The sequence below is a fragment of the Anabrus simplex genome, chromosome 1, assembly GCF_040414725.1.
Source record: "Anabrus simplex isolate iqAnaSimp1 chromosome 1, ASM4041472v1, whole genome shotgun sequence".
NCBI lineage: Eukaryota > Metazoa > Arthropoda > Insecta > Orthoptera > Tettigoniidae > Anabrus > Anabrus simplex.
In genome coordinates this window covers 1,380,251,215-1,380,266,343 of record NC_090265.1, presented here as the reverse complement: position 1 = coordinate 1,380,266,343, position 15,129 = coordinate 1,380,251,215, and the positions used below count along the sequence as shown (strand labels likewise).

At 41.2% G+C, this 15,129-nt stretch overlaps 1 protein-coding gene across 5 annotated transcripts in view; it reads right to left on the bottom strand.

Moving 5' to 3' along the window:
* LOC136858356 (uncharacterized) overlaps positions 1–15,129 on the bottom strand; it is a 562,168-nt gene that overhangs the window by 223,505 nt on the left and 323,534 nt on the right. The gene's annotated exons all lie outside the window — the stretch shown is intronic.

The window sequence follows — 15,129 nt, the reverse complement described above, 5'->3', positions numbered from 1 at the left end:
AATGAAAACGGCAGAAACTACCTGAATTTGAAAACTGAGAAAATTGAGATCAAAGCTTTTGATCAATTGAAATGAAATGGTGTATGGCTTTTAGTGCCGGGATGTGTCCGGGGACTTCGGCTCGCCAGGTGCAGGTCTTTCGATTTGACTCCCGTTGGCGACCTGCGCATCGTGATGAGGATGAAATGACGGTGAAAACGACACATACACCCAGTCTCCGTGCCAAGGGAATTAACCAATTATGGTTAAAATTCCCGACCTTGCCGGGAATCGAACCCGGGACCCCTGTGGTCAAAGGCCAGCACGCTAACCATTTAGCCATGGAGCCGGACTTTGATCAATTTATCATTATTGTCTGCTTTATGGATGACGTTGAAATTAACTCATAAACTAAAAACTAGCAGGAACATCTATTTGTCGCACAACTTCTTATTAGAATGATTACCAACAATAAAATGAACGAGGTAGCAATGTGCAGACACTGCTTTCTTACAATGTAGCCAGTATTTACTGTCTTCTGTCAATGTTGAGCGCGGAATGAAAGAACAACCTTAAAACGCAGTATTTGTGCAGATACTGCTTTCTTACAATGCAGTCTCTATTTACTGCTTTCCGTCATTGTAAACGTCGAAAAATTGTCAAAGCTAGTAACTGTTTTTTTCCTTTATTTTGAGCAAAATATTATGTTACTGCTTTTTGTAGCATTATGATGCAGAACATCGAGACGATTCCAACGACGCCAGAAACCCTATATTTTTTATGTCTGCGGTTACTGCCTTTCAATAGTGCGGCAATATAGGTGTAAAAGCCTTTACAGAAAAATTACTCAACCAAGACTCATTCTGTATTTCGTACACTCACTATCAATGTTGGATTTTTTTTAACACTGCGGCACACGTTCAATCACTGAGAACAAAAGAAACACTGGTGGAGAGTAGTGGCACAAAGCATTTCAAAACATCATTTCCACACTTATCATTAGGTGAGTACCGTAATTTTGCATGCGCTCTTACTCCTATAGCACCAAGCTTTGCAAAATTGGCGAAAACATACTTTGTCATTTTGGGATTCCATAAAATATTTTATATATTTTTATTCAAAATACGATTGCACTTGGACAGAGCGGCGCTAGTGAGCAATGGAGCGAGTACAGGAGTCTCACATTGCCGACATGGCAATATGAATGGTTTGGAGAAGAATTACTTGTGAGTGTTACAAATGCAAAAACAACAGGACAACTTCAGGAAGGAATGTGTGTTGACAGTTAAGGGCTAGCGACGTAGGAGTGAATGGAGCCACTGAATCACCGAGGATTGAGGAGTGAGAAGCGGGCTTCTGACGACAGAGACGATGGCAGAGCATCGGGCGTAAACAAGCAGTAGTTCCTGGCATGCCCGTATCCAATCACATTCTGAATTCGTAATCATTGATAAAATATACAGTCGCTGAAAAAATGTATGACACATGGTATTGCTCTTCGCAAGTACACCTTTCTCAGAAACAATTAAATCTATACATTTAATATTTGTTGTGGGTATCCACAGGGTTTATATCTGCATGGGAGGTTAGTTACATTTCGATAATAACAAAATATGAATTGAGAGGAACATACACTACCATGCGCTTACTTTTTGAGCGATTATACATGTGGCCTGCGTCCAATCGCTCAAATTAATTACTGACCTTGCATGCCCCGTATTGCAAGGTCTGTAACAATCATAAAGAAGGTAAATCTGCACGCAGAAACTCTGAGTGTGCTACTTAAATTCCAGATTGCACAATCTGTTAGTTCTTTTGCAGACGTCCACATTTCCCTTCTACCTTGCCTTCTATGATCAGTAGTACCGGGCTACACCACATAAATAGATACATCAAAACTAACCGACACAATGGAAAGTACGGGAAGATAGAAAGTGCTGCTCAAACGTACCGAATATCCTGGCTGGTAACATTCCATATACCTAGTTATTAGCTTCACAATGTTGTATAGGATTGTAGTATAACTTTCTTAGTATATTGGTTACTTTATTGTCGTGTGATCCTTGTGTAATGTCCAAGACAATATTTCCTTTCTTTGATATTTTTAAATTCACAGAGAAAAAGGGTGTATTCTTCCCGAAGGCAGGTCCGAACCTTCTCAGAGGTGTGCCTGAGACGGAGTTTACGTACGGTAGGGTGGCCAGGTCCTTTCCGCTCCTCCATTCCTGTACCCTCCACCAACACGCGCGGCAACCCATCCACTTCTTAACCACGCCCAATGTTGCTTAACTTCAGAGATCTCACGGGATCCGGTGTTTCAACATGGCTACGGCCGTTGGCTTTAAATTCACAGAATATTTTATTTTATTTTTTGTTGATTTTTATTTTTTCCGCAAAAGTTAATGAATACAGGTGCAGGAACTGTGGGTGTGAGTAGACATTAAGAAGTACAAGGGAAGAGTTTGCTAGTTGTTTTACGTCCCACCGACACAGATAGATCTTATGGCGACGATGGGATAGGAAAGGCCTAGGAGTGGAAAGGAAGCGGCCGAGGCCTTAATTACAGTACAGCCCCAGCATTTGCCTGGTGTGAAAATGGGAAAGCACGGAAAACCATCTTCAGGGCTGCGGACAGTGGAGTTCGAACCCACTATCTCCCGGATGCAAACTCACAGCTGCGCTCTCCTAACCGCACGGACTGAAGATTTTGAGGGAAATAATTAGAATTCTCACGGAAGACAGGAATGAAGGCATGTCCCCCTCAATCAATGTACAGGATGCGGTGGGTGTACAAGAGGGATGAAAAGGAAAGGAGGGAAGTTGTAGAAGACAGGTGGGCTAATGATTTATGGGGAAGGAAGTTGAGGGCCAAGGGAGGGTTCTATTCAGGGGTGGAATTCAGGGCAGGTACCAGTGAGAAATCAGTGTGAATTAATGCAGGTAGAACATCAGAGGGAAGATGAGGAACAGGGAACTGTTGCAAAGGAGGGGAGAAGTAGGGGGAAAGGAAAAGGAATGGAAATGTAGAGTAGAGAATAGGAAAAGGGAGGTGGAATAGGGTCATGTGCGGGAGAAAAAGGGAGGAAGAAGTATGTTCTGCAGCCGTTGGAACACACAGAGGAGACCAGGATGGCAGGGAATCAAATGAGGTGAGTGAGGTGAAGCGGGCAGTAACTGTTTTTCCTTATATTTCCTTATATTTTGAACAAAATATCATGTTACTGCTTTTAAAAGTAGCATTATGATGAAGCTCTGGTCATGGTGGCTCTACTGTTAGGCATGTCGGCAATGTGTGGGGAGGAAACGCAACTAGGATAAATTGATATTCAGGAATTATGTTAAGGCAGATGTTGAGGTGGGTAAGAAGAAGTGTTTAGTTTTCACGATCGTACCGCAAAGAAGGGCAAGCAGGTATACTATAGGTACCAACATAGTTGGGGATGTATGGGATGTGGTTAATGCAGCACGGGAGAAGTTCAAGGGAGCGGAGATTGTTATCAGTGAAATTCGCGTAGGAGGGATACTGACTTTAGCGAGATCGGGATTTAAATGAGACGATGGAGTGGGTGTGTGATAAACTGGGAGTGAGATTTGTAGAACCTAATGGCTGGTAGGAGATAGGGATCTGACCCCAAATGGCCTTCACTTCATCCTCATGGGTACTTGTAAGTTAAGGGGGTTTGTATGGAATGGTTATAGGGAGGTACATGCGAGCACAGAAATGGTGTCCCGGTATAAACAAAGCATGGTATACCCCCACCTCCACGCTTAACGCATTGCTGCAGGTAGACAGCCCGCTACAAGGCTGTTGTGATTGAAATGGGCACAGTGGTGGATGTATAGCAATACACACACCGTGCCCTCAGCACTACCCGTTCACTCCCTCCCCTCTTTCTCGGTACTGGAGTGGCCTTCGACACTACCCCTTCACTCCCTCGCCACCTATCAGTACTGGAGTGGGGCAGTGTTGATTGTTTACGTCGGGACACCATTTCTGTGCTTGCATGTACATGAGGAAATGGGGTGGATTAGTGAGGGGTGATGAGAATACAGGAGGCTAGAAATCAAATAATGTTGACATAAAATTGTTAGTGTTCAACTGTAGAACTATTGTAAAGAAAGGAATAGAATTAAGTAACTGAATAGATATATATTTATCAGCTATTATAATAGGAGTTGAATCAGAGCTAAGAAGTGATGTTATGGATGTGGAAATGTTTTCACGGAACTGGAGTGTTTGTAATAGAGACAGGATGGGAATGGTAGGCGGGACAGTATTCATACAGGTGAAAGAAGAATTTGTAAGCTACGAAAAAGTTGAAGGATGAGAAACATGGAATTCTAGGTGTAAGATTCATCTCTAAGGATAATAGACAGCTCCGTGTTTTCTGGGCGTACAGATGTGGAGAGGCTGGCGCTGACGCCGATGCGGAATTATTTTTTTCTTTGCTAGTGACTTTACGTCGCACCGGCACAGATAGTTCTTATGGTGACGATGGGATAGGAAAGGCCTAGGAGTTGAAAGGAAGCGGCTGTGGCCTTAATTAAGGTACAGCCCCAGCATTTGCCTGATGCGAAAATGGGAAACCAAGGAAAACCATCTTCAGGGCTGCCGACGGTGGGATTCGAACCCACTATCTCCCGGATACAAACTCAGAGCCCCGCGCCGCTAACCGCACGGCCAACTCGCCGGGTAGGAATTAATTTATAAGATATTTAGCTATATGGAAACGACAGAGAAAGACACGTTATTATAGCGTATGATCTCAATTTATCAAACATCAATTGGGAAGGTAATGCGAATGACAGGAACCATGATCAACAAATTGCAAATAAGTTAATTTGAGCAGGACAGATGAATTAGAAAGTGGTTGAACCAATTAGAGGGAAGAATATTCTGGAAGTGTTGCTGATAAAACCAGCTGAGTTCTAGAGAGAAACTGAAGTGATAGATAGTATAAGTGATCACGAAGCTGTTTTCGTCAAAAAGAAATGCGATGGAAAGGAATGTTGTAAAAGTAGGATTATTAATCAATACCATATGTTTGATAAGACAGGCACGAGGAGTTTTTAAAAAGTAATTATGATCGGTGGAAAATGGAAAATAAGTTAATATAAACAGTCTATGTGATGGGTTTAAAGCAATTGTTGAGTAATGTGAAAACAGGTATGTACCTTTAAAAGTGGTAATGAATGGTCAGTACCCCCTATATTATAACAGATAAAGATATTAAGATGGAGGTACAGGCTGGGAAGAAATAGAGCTAGAAATTGTTCTAGAAGTAAGGAGAAATTGAAGGAACTTACTAGGAAATTGATTCTAGCGAAAATGTCAGTTAAGGATTACATGATGGGAAGCATAACTGGCAGTCATACTAATTTTTGAAAACAATAAAAAAGAAAAAAAGGAAAGCTATGTATAGGTACTTTAAGACAGAAATTGGTTCCAAGAAGGACTCTCCAGCAATCATTAATGAAAAGGAGTGAGTGTGTATGTCAGGATTTCCAGAAGCAGAAGTATTCAGTCAACAGTTCGTAAAGACCGTTGGTTTGAAGGATATGTCAAGGATGAGGAGGTGTCTAATACTCACGAAATATTGACATTCACCTATGATAAAAAGGACATTAACAATAAGATACAAAAGTTGAAAACTAGATAAGCACATGGAATTGGTAAGATTTCTGGAGATACACTAAAGACAAGGGGTTGGGATATAGTACAATATCTGAAGTGCTCATTTGATTAGAATCTAAGCTATGGGCAGCCTCCGTGGCTCAGGCGGCAGCGAGCCGGCCTCTCACCGTTAGGTTCCGTGGTTCAAATCCCGGTCACTCCATGTGAGATTTGTGCTGGACAAAGCGGAGGCGGGGCAGGTTTCTCGCTGGGTACTCCGGTTTTCCTGCCATATTTCATTCCAGCAACACTCTCCAATATCATTTCGTTTCATCTGTCATTCATTAATCATAGCCCCAGAGGAGTGCGGCAGGCTTGGACAGCCGGCAAAATTACTATCCTCGCCGCTAGATGGAGGCTTCAGTCATTCCATTCCTGACCTTGTCGAATAGCTGGAAACAGGCAGGGGATTTTCATTTTAATTTCCAGCTAAGCTATGGGAAAGCACTGATTATATTAAACACGTTTGTGAAATTACTAACTGGTTTGACAGAAGGCAGTTCAGGTTTAGGAAAGGTTATTCCAGTATGACTCAACTTGTAGTATTCCAGCAAGTTATAAGATATATTTTAGATTCAGGGGGGCAAATGGACTGCATCACTATTGATCTATCCAAGACGGTAGATCATGAGAGACTAACTAACCCCCATGGCACTACAGCCCTGAAGGGCCTTGGCCTACCAAACGACCGTTGCTCAGCCCGAAGGCCTGCAGATTACGAGGTGTCGTGTGGTCAGCACGTCGAATCCTCTCGGCCGTTATACTTGGCTTTCTAGACCGGGATCGCCATCTCTCCGTCAGAGCTCCTCAATTCTAATCACGTAGACTGAGTGGACCTCGAATCATCCCTCAGATCCAGGTAAAAATCCATGTCCTGGCCGGGAATCGAACCTGGGGCCTCCGGGTAAGAGGCAGGCACGTTACTCCTACACCACAGGACCGGCTGATCATGGGAGACTACTAAAGAAAATGAGTGCAATTTGACTAAATAAAAGAGTCTGAATTAACTATATTTGGAGAAAACAGAACTCGAAGATTTCGAGTAGGCAAGGCATTACTTGATCATGAAACCATGACGGGAGTTCTCAAGGCATTATTATTGGACTTTATCTTTTCTTATCTTACACACACACACACACACACACACACACACACACACACACACACACACACATATTAGTATGTGCTTGCGGCTTTGCCCGCGTTTATTAATTCAACCGTTAGATGTTTCTAAACTATTTATTTAAAAGCATACATACATACATACATTATCATTATAGACTGTTATGCCTTTCAGCGTTCAGTCTGCAAGCCTCTGTGAATTTACTAAACGTCGCCACAATCCTCGATTTGCAACTAGTGTTGTGGTCGCATTTAGTTCTATACCTCTTATATTTAAATCGTTAGAAACCGCTAACCATCGTCGTCTTGGTCTCCCTCTACTTCTCTTACCCTCCATAACAGAGTCCATTATTCTCCTAGGTAACCTATCCTCCTCCATTCGCCTCACATGACCCCACCACCGAAGCCGGTTTATGCGTACAGCTTCATCCATCGAGTTCATTCCTAAATTAGCCTTTATCTCCTCATTCCGAGTACCCTCCTGCCATTGTTCCAACTTATGAATAAGATATCCTGAGTCCACCCAGCTTTCGCTCCCGTAAAGCAAAGTTGGTCTGAAAACAGACCGATGTAAAGATAGTTTCGTCTGGGAGCTGACTTCCTTCTTACAGAATACTGCTGATCGCAACTGCCAGCTCACTGCATTAGCTTTACTACACCTTGATTCAATCTCACTTACTATATTACCATCCCGGGAGAACACACAACCTAAATACTTGAAATTATCGACCTGTTCTAGCTTTGTATCACCAATCTGACATTCAATTCTGTTGAATTCCTTACCTACTGACATCAATTTAGTCTTCGAGAGGCTAATTTTCATACCATACTCATTGCACCTATTTTCAAGTTCCAAGATATTAGACTGCAGGCTTTCGGCACAGTCTGCCATTAAGACCAAGTCGTCAGCATAGGCCAAACTGCTTACTACATTTCCACCTAACTGAATCCCTCCCTGCCATTTTATACCTTTCAGCAGATGATCCATGTAAACTACTGAGCCGTATCCTGCCGGCCCATAATAATAATTAGAGTATTATTTGACCAAATATGTAAAATTTATTCATAAAAGTTATAGTCTAATATGTTAAAGCATCGTATCCCAAGATAGTTGATACCGGATGTTGAGCAAGACAGTGAGTCGCTGGACATTGCTTCATATTTCCGTATGACCGTGAGAAAGGATGGTGTAACCAAGCGCGGGCCTGGATCGACACGTGTATTAGATGCTGACCAAGCAATATATTTCAGCCAATGGAGATTAAGGACTTGGGAAACATGGAGGCTACACCGCGCCAAATCTTAATTCCAGAATGACCAACGTGCTCAGCTGCTAAAGTCAGTTTCTGTAGGTAATCGGTCTTCCACAGTTTCAGAAGTCAGATATATTTGGAAATGTAATATAAAAATTGGTGGAAGAGATTTGCTAGGGTTTGAGCTGTGTTTTGTAAATATATCACATTAAGTATTGTCATCATATACGACGAATTTTCTGATTGGTGGTTGGTTCAGACACCCGGGAACCCCAGTATTAATGGCGTCACCGAAGCCTCCTCAGTAACCCAAGCTCTGGAGAGCGTCACTCTGTGTTAAAGACTTGGATAGTGCGGAAGCACCAACTCTGCATCTCCGTGTTAAATGCTTGGATAGTGCGGAAGCACAAACACTGATTGGTGATCGTGGTTAACGTGGTGTTATTCCAGTAACAGTAACTGGTTCTCAGTGATACTTTAAATTGTGCAGTTGGAAAGTTTTAATGTACTTGAATAAATGGAATAGTATAATTTTAGCAAAGTTTACTTTCAATCGATAAAGACGGTGTTTAGTGACCGCTGTGTAACAAGTGTAGTGGAAACGTGCTATTGTTTCACTACTTCGCGACGGGCGCGTTTTCGCGTGGAACTTCCGTAACGAACCGTGTGCTGCTTTTCAAACTGTATTTTTACCCTTTAAGTGAAGTGTGTAATATATATGTGAATCAGTGTGTTTAGCTGATCTTTTAAAGAGAAAGGGTATTTCGGCTCGTAGCATTAAGCAGTGAAGATATTGTCAACTAAAGTCCTCTGTGTTTCCAGTGAATTATTTTCCAGCAAGATGATGGCTACAACCGTAGAAGAAGGAAGTGTATTCCCACATGCTAATCCTGTGATTGACATGGAGTAGATCACTAAATTAGCAGGGATGTAAGCTGCTATCCTGGTATCTCGAGAGTCGTCATGTAAATACAGTAAGGCGCATGTGTTATTTATGGCATGATATGTAAGTTATGTTAAGGTACTAGGGCAGTGTAGATAGGATTTATAACTTCATGTAAAGTAAGCCTGACGGCATGTGTTTGTTTAATTTTGTTATTATGATAGTTTCGGATACGAGGATAATGCATGTTTATTTTATTTTCATTTTGCTTTATGATTAGATGTTTGGGAAAATGAGGGATTGATAGGATTAGTTGTTTATTTACATATGTTACTTAGCGTAGGATATTCCGAGTTTTCCTGAAATATATGCTAGAAGGGCTAGATTGACAGGTTCATCTTTATACAACGTTAAACACGTATTAGTTCATTTTATTTCGGTTATTCAGAGAGACAGGTATAGCTATTCTGCATGATACATGGTTTTACAGAAGCTGACAGAAGGAGCTGCAGAACGCCGTTGTTAAAATAAGATCTTTGAAGTTAAGTTGGATTCTGTTTGCCTGATGGTCTGCAAAGGAAACGAACTGCGTCTCATAATGTGGAAGGCCAATGGGGATTCATGAGAAATAATGAGATAAAGATTGCATGCTGAATTATAATGTATTGGTGCAGGCTGATTGTATGCCTGACAAGATAAAAAGTATTGTGCAGATGTGTGTGCCTGCCTAGTGTCTTCTGAGTGTATATTGTGATCAGAATGGACAGTGTTAATTCCAGACTATTGAATCTGATGTTGTTAAATGGCCCAAGCATGCTAAGAAGGAATGAATATACGTGAGTTTCCGTATAGCCGATGAAAGGCGTTATCTCATGGCAAGCTGCTTTCTGGCCTGTGTTTATCTGTACGTGTGACGGAGACAGTATTTCCTTGCGGCAGCCTCGGGAGACAAAATCCAATCTTTAGCATAGTGGAGTTCAACATTTCTTTTCAGCTCGTAATCTACCCGGAAGTACATGACGGATGACCGCGCTGTTGAGCGCTCAAACGCAGCAGAAGGAGGCAATGTTGCCCATTGCTTTCTTCATGATATCAAGGGTTATTTATATGTTTTTCCCTTACAGGATGATGTTTTACATTGTTATTTGTGATTGTATACCTTGTCTCGTTGTTTTAAAAGGGAACAGCCCGAGTACTGAAGTATTGATGGTGTATCTAGTTCTATCTAGATCTTTTGCAGTGAACCGGGATTCACATTAGAATCAGTGTAGCATTTAAGACTTTACTCGATATCCGATGTATATAGATGTGTTTAGTTTGATTATTTGAATTGTTGTAAATACAGTATAGGATATGCCCCTAGTATTTTGCATAACTTACATAGCGTCCATTGCGTCTTAATTATTTTTCTTTTCGTCGTAACTTTTCTTTATAATGTAACTTTTATTTTACGGAAATAGTTTGACGACTCTCGGGATTAACTTAACTTTGAAACCGTATCGTTGGGATGCGATAGTGTGAAACTCCATACGGAAATACCACATGTCAGTGTTTTTTGTATACTTGTTGCCATAAATTATAAACATTGGACTATTAGAAGAAACTCAGTCTTGAAGTATATAGTGTTCTTTATTGAACTTGATTTTGATGTCAAATTTGGTATTATCATTCAAGTAATGTTCTAACTTTGACTTATTTTTAATATTTTGAGTTCATTTTTTGCAAATTATTTTTCTTGATTTAATTGTTTTCTTGGGATATGATCGGGGATATTTATCAATAAATCCATCTTACCCCCTATGATTGTTTCTCATTCGTGTTATACCTCCATGTCCTGTCATTGATTGATATTTTAGAGTATGAACTTCGACTTTTTATCCTGACCCAACCGACAACCAACCCACTCTCTGCCCAACCCTGAGTTAGTCGGATGTTCATACAGGAATGGAGGCATCGTCCTAGTGGGTATTTGCCCCTGGGTACGGTACACTACGAACAGCAAAGGTGAAAGATTACAGCCTTGTCTAACTCCAGTAAGTACCCTCAACCAAGAACTCATTCTACCATCAATTCTCACTGAAGCCCAATTGTCAACATAAATGCCTTTGATTGATTTTAATAATCTACCTTTAATTCCATAGTCCCCCAGTATGGCGAACATCTTTTCCCTCGGTACCCTGTCATATGCTTTCTCTAGATCTACGAAACACAAACACAACTGCCTATTCCTCTCGTAGCATTTTTCAATTACCTGGCGCATACTGAAAATCTGATCCTGACAGCCTCTCTGTGGTCTAAAACCACACTGGTTTTCATCCAACTTCCTCTCAACGACTGATCGCACCCTCCCTTCCAAGATGCCAGTGAATACTTTGCCTGGTATACTAATCAATGAGATACCTCGATAGTTGTTGCAATCCTTCCTGTTCCCTTGTTTATAGATAGGTGCAATTACTGCTTTTGTCCAATCTGAAGGTACCTTACCAACACTCCACGCTAATTTTACTACTCTATGAAGCCATTTCATTCCTGCCTTCCCACTATATTTCACCATTTCAGGTCTAATTTCATCTATTCCTGCTGCCTTATGACAATGGAGTTTATGTACTATCCTTTCCACTTCCTCAAGCATAATTTCACCAACATCATTTTACCTCTCCAGTGATTCCCTGGGATCTATTATGAGTTCACCTGAATTACTTAAAACACTGTTCATTTCCTTTTTCCCTCCCTTCCTAAGATTCTTTATTACTGTCCAGAAAGGTTTCCCAGCTGCTTGACCTAGCCTTTCCAGGTTATTACCAAAATCTTCCCATGACTTCCTTTTGGATTCAACAACTATTTGTTTCGCTCTGTTTCTTTCATCTACGTACAAATCCCTGTCTGCCTCGGCCCTTGTTTGGAGCCATTTCTGATAAGCCTTCTTTTTACGTTTACAAGCTGCTCTCACTTCATCATTCCACCAAGATGTTCGCCTTTTCCCATCTTTACACACAGTTATTCCTAGGCATTCCCTTGCTGTTTCTACTACAGCATCCCTGTATGCCACCCATTCACTTTCTATATCCTGAACCTGCTTACAGTCTACTGTTCGAAACTTCTCACTAATCATATCCATGTACTTCTGTCTAATTTCCTCGTCTTGGAAATTTTCTACCCTTATTCGTTTGCAGACAGATTTCACTTTCTCTGCCCTAGGCCTAGAGATACTTAGTTCACTACAGATTAGATAGTGGTCTGTATCATCGAAAAATCCGCGAAAAACTCGTACATTCCTAACAGATTTCCTGAATTCAAAGTCTGTTAAGATATAGTCTATTATGGATCTGGTACCCCTAGCCTCCCATGTGTAGCGGTGAATAGCCTTATGCCTGAAGAATGTATTCGTAACTGCTAAACCCATACTAGCACAGAAGTCCAGCAAACGCTTTCCATTCCCATTAGCTTCCATATCTTCCCCACATTTACCAATCACCCTTTCGTATCCTTCAGTTCTATTCCCAACTCTCGCATTGAAATCGCCCATTAGCACTATTCTATCCTTGCTGTTGACCCTGACCACGATGTCACTCAATGCTTCATAAAACTTGTCAACTTCATCCTCATCTGCACCCTCACATGGTGAATACACGGACACAATTCTTGTCCTAATTCCTCCCACTGACAAATCTACCCACATCATTCGCTCATTTACGTACCTAACAGAAACTATGTTGCGTGCAATGGTATTCCTGATAAAGAGCCCTACCCCAGACTCTGCCCTTCCCTTTCTAACACCCGTCAAGTACACCTTATAATCTCCTATCTCTTCCTCATTATCTCCCCTTACCCGAATATCACTTACTCCTAGCACATCCAGATGCATCCTCTTTGCTGACTCAGCCAGTTCTACCTTCTTTCTTCCATAAGCCCCATTAATATTGATAGCTTCCCATCGATTTCCATTTCGTTCGCGAAGTTGTATCCAAGGAGTCCCTCGCCTGTCAAATGGGAGTGGGACTCCATTACTGCCATAGGTCCGAGGCTTGCTTAAAGTGTTCTGAGCTCGGTAAATTCATGAAGCAGGATGCTGCCCTACTTGCACATAGTCCAAGTGAGGATCTCTCCTCTAACGGGTTATGGACCACCGGTGGATTGTATAGTCCTAGCCGCCTGAGCACAAGGAGGGCCACGACTCGGAATATGTCCGAGATGCCCACTCCCATTCCATAACAACTGGTATCCCGACTCTCAGGACCACTTACTAGGCCACTCAGCCGTTGCCCATGGTTCACGAACTAGGACGTAACTACAGTAACCCACAAACATGAACCATTATTTAAAAGCAAATTAAAACATTATATTTATTAACTCACATCGTTTTGACGTAAATTACATGAAATAATTTTTTTTATATATTGTTACTTTCAATGCTCAAGATACCGTGTTGTTGGATGGTACAAATAATATTAAAACAATGTAAAAGACCATGATATATAATGCAAAATATTTTGTTTCCTTATAGAGCTTTGGGATAAACTATATTAATGTCCTTCCACTTGGAGGTAAGATGTATACTGCTTTGTATTTGCCTTTCGAACTCTTGAACAATCCACGTACAGTTGACAATGGCAAGAGCACCGTTTTCGAAGATGGAGTCCTACAACTTTAAGCAACTGTCCTATGTCAAAATTTGAGATATCTGTATGTCGTAGATATGACTGGGCTTCACACACATACACACAAACACTTCTGAATATTACGGGCTGGTGGCTCCTCGTGTCGCGGACCGAAAATAGCTTCCTACTTAATGGACTTACAGTCCGAGGAATACTACTTCGCCCCCGCCATGCTCAGTCATGATGGTAACTTTAATAATATTCGTCATCAGTTTCAGAGCCTTGTTCATTGCAGAGGGAAGGATTCATATTCCTGAGAAGGATAATCGGTGCCACAATCGTCCACCCCAAGATGTTCGAGGGTACTCCAGGTGACTCCAAATTGTTCAAAATCTCCGTCGTGTAGTTGACAGCCTCATCTGTATGACGTGTCGTGTCGATAGACTTTTCAATTTATAGAAAAGCGGATAATTCTTGTGAGTGTTGCTTGTTGATGACGTTGACAGATTCATGTCTTGGTGCAAGAATTGCTATTAGACACAGCCATGCATCTTAGTTGAAAACCTGTGCCCAGCTATGACAAACCAGACACCATGGACTGAAGGAAAATAGCTTCCTACTCCACGGACTTAAAATGGCATCTTGACTGATATATGTATTATTCGTTTTTTATTATTATCATCTATTAGTATCTCATGCCTGCAAAATTTTAACACGTATTATTTACAGAAGAATGGAAAAACAAGTTGAAGCTGAGTTGGGAGAAAATCAATTTGGCTTCAGAAGAAATGTAGGAACACGTGAAGCAATCCTGACTTTACGTCTGATCTTAGAGGATCGAATCAAGAAGGACAAGCCCACGTACATGGCATTCGTAGATCTAGAAAAGGCATTCGATAATGTTGATTGGACCAAGCTATTTATGATTCTGAAGATGATATGGATCAGATACCGAGAACGAAGAATTATCTACAATCTGTATAAAAATCAGTCTGCAGTGATAAGAATCGAGGGCTTTGAAAAAGAAGCAGCAATCCAGAAAGGAGTGAGGCAAGGCTGCCGTTTGTCCCCTCTCCTTTTCAATGTTTACATAGAACAGGCAGTAAAGGAAATCAAAGAGAAATTTGGAAAGGGAATCACAGTCCAAGGAGAGGAAATCAAAACCTTGAGATTTGCCGATGATATTGTTTTTTATCTGAGACTGCAGAAGATCTCGAGAAGTTGCTGAATGGTATGGATGAAGTCTGGGTAAGGAGTACAAGATGAAAATAAATAAGTCCAAAACAAAAGTAATGGAGTGCAGTCGAACGAGGGCAGTTGATGTAGGAAATATTAGATTAGGAAACGAAGTTTTAAAAGAAGTAGATGAATATTGTTACTTGGGTAGTAAAATAACTAACGATGGCAGAAGTAAAGAGGACATAAAATGCAGACTAGCACAAGCAAGGAAGAGCTTTCTTAAGAAAAGAAATTTGCTCACTTCAAACTATGATATAGGAATTAGAAAGATGTTTTTGAAGACTTTCGTGTGGAGCGTGGCATTGTATGGAAGTGAAACATGGACGATAACTAGCTCAGAAAGAAAGAGAATAGAAGCTTTTGAAATGTGGTGTTACAGAA